We start from the raw sequence: 3,086 nt of genomic DNA on the forward strand, positions 1-3,086 counted from the left end.
GAATACTTTACCAAAGAGATTGAAATGCTAAAAAAGAAACAAACATAAATTCTGGAGCTGAAGAACTCAATAAATAAGATGAAGAATACATAGGAAAGCATTGGAAATAGAGCAGACCATATAGAAGAGAGAATTAGCAAGTTTGAAGAAATGATACAAGTAGAAGAGGAGAGAGAATCAAGATATTAAAAAAATATGTAAATTCTATGAGAGCCATCAGACTCTTTTAGGAAGGGCAACATTAGAGTAATGGGCATCCCAGAAGCAGAAGAGAGGGAGAAGAGAGCAGAGAGTTTATTTAAAGAAATAATAGCTGAGAACTTCCCAAACATGGGGAAGGAATTGGGTATACAAATCCATGAAGTTAACAGAACACCTAATTATCTCAACACAAAAAGACCTTCTCCAAGACATATTGTATTAAAGCTGTCAAAATCAATGACAAAGAAAGAATTTTAAAGGCAGCCAGGGGGAAAATGATGGTAACCTACAAAGGAAGCCCTGTTGGGCTATCAGCAGATTTCTCAGCAGAAACTCTACAGGCCAGGGGTAAGTAGAATTACATTCTCAAAATACTGAAAGATAAAAACTGTCAGACAAGAATACTCTACCCTGCAAAGTTATTATTCAGACATGAAGGAGAAATAAAGATCTTCCCAGACAAACAAAAGCTGAGGGAGTTCATCAACACTAGACCTGCCTTACAAGAAATGTTTCTCTCAGAAACAAAAAGGCAAAAGTACACAAAACTTTGAGTGAGGTGATAACTAGACAGACAGAATTAGAAAGTTGCAAGTCTATATCAGAATAGGTTTTTAAACACTTTATTACAGCACAAAGATTAGAGGGGAAAAAGCAGGAAAAAAATAACTATTCCTACTTCAATTTGGTAACAAACTCACAACATAAAAAGGGATAATTTGAGACAACAAAAACATAAAAGGGGAAGAGGAAAAGGATAGAACCCACATAGGTAAATGAAGATATGAGGCTCTCACATACAAAGGACTATTTTATCTATGAGATATTTTATAAAAACCTCATGGTAACCACAAAACATGAATCTAGAGCAGAGACATGAAACATTAAAAAAGGAAACTGAGGAAAACATAGAAAACCACCAAATCAAAATGGCAGACAGAAACACAAGGAAAAGGAAACAGTGGAGATATAGAGCAACCAAAAAACAAAAGATAAAATGTCAGTACTAAGTCCTCAACTATCAATAATAACCCTACTTTTAAATGGGTTGAATTCACCAATCAAAAGACACAGAGTACCTGGATGGATTAAAAAACAATATCCAACTATATGCTGCATCCTGGACACTCACCTCAGCTCTATAGACAAACAGGTTCAAAGTAAAGGGAAGGAAGATGATACTCCAAGCAAATATTAGCCAGAAGGAAGTAGGTGTAGCCATACTCATATCAGACAAAATAGACTTCAAGGCAAAAAAATGTAACAAGAGACAAAAATGGACAGTATATAGTAGTAAAGGGGCCAACTCATCAAGAAGATATAACAATGATTAATATAGATGCACTTAACATAGGAGCATCAAAATGTATAAAGCAATTATTAACAGACCTAAGGGGAGAAATTGATCACAACACAATAATAGTAGGGAATTTTAACACCCCCTTATACTTCAACATGATAAAGGACCTATATGACAGATCCACAGCTAACATAACACATAATGGTGAAAATTTGAAAGCTATCCCTCTAAAATCAAGAACAAGACAAGGATGCCAACTTTTGCCAGGCTTATTCAACATAGTATTGGAAGTCCTAGGCAGAGCAGCTAGTCAAGAAAAAGAAATAAAAGGTATCCAAACTAGAAATGAAGAAGTAAAACGGTTACTATTTGTGGATGACATGATTTTATACGTAGAGAACCCTAAAATCTCCACCAAAAATTTTTGGAAATAATAAACACAGTTAAGTCACAGGGTACAAAATCAACATACAAAAATCTGTTGTGTTACTATACTCTAGCAATCAGCTAGCAGAAAGAGAAATTAAGAAAAGAATCCCATTTAAAATTGCATCAAAAAGAGTAAAATACCTAGGAATAAGTTTAACCAAGGAGGTGAACGACTGAAAACTATAAGATGTTGTTGAAAGAAATTGAACTAAGCACAAATGAATGGAGAGATATTCTGTGATGTTGGATTGGAAGAATTAACATTATTAAAATGTCCATATTATCTAAAGCAATCTACAGATTCAATGTAATCCCTGTCAAAATCCCAAGGACCTTTTTCACAGAAATAAAACCAAAAATTCTAAAATCTACACAGATCCACAAAAGATCCTGAGTAGCCAAGGCAATCTTAATAAAAAAGAACAAAGCTGGAGGTATCATATTCCTTGATTTCAAACTATTAAATAGCTATAGTAATCAAAAGAGCATGGTATTAGCAAAAAACAAGCAAACAACAAAACAAAACAAAACAAACAAAAACAACAAAAACACCCCACCAAATACATAGCTAAAAGGAACAGAATTGAGAGCCTAGAAATAAATCCACACGTATATGGACAATTAATTTCTGACAAAGAAGGAAAGAACACATAATGGAGAAAGGATAGTCTTTTCAATAAATGGTGTTGGGAAAACTGGATAGTGACACGCAAAAAGGAAAAAAGGAAAAAGAAACTAGGCCACTATCTCACACCATACATAAAAATCAACTCAAAATGGATTAAAGACTTGATTGTGAGGCCTGAAACCATAAAACTTCTAAAGGAAAACATAGGCAGTATGTACTTTGACATTGGTCTTAGCAATATTTTTCTGGCTATAACTCCTGAGGCAAGGGAAACAAAAGCAAAAATAAACAAATTGGACTACATCAAACTAAAAGGCTCTGTACAGCAAAGGAAACCATCAACAAAGTGAAAAAACAACCTAACAAATGGGAGAAGATATTTGCAAATCACAAGGGGTTAATATCCAAATATATAAAGAACTTATATGAACAATATCAAATTAAAACAAACAACCTGATTAAAAAATGGGCAGAGGATCTGAATAGACATATTTCCAAAGAGTACATACAGATGGCCAGCAGGCACAT

The sequence above is a fragment of the Balaenoptera acutorostrata genome, chromosome 6 (assembly GCF_949987535.1).
Source record: "Balaenoptera acutorostrata chromosome 6, mBalAcu1.1, whole genome shotgun sequence".
NCBI classification, from domain to species: domain Eukaryota; kingdom Metazoa; phylum Chordata; class Mammalia; order Artiodactyla; family Balaenopteridae; genus Balaenoptera; species Balaenoptera acutorostrata.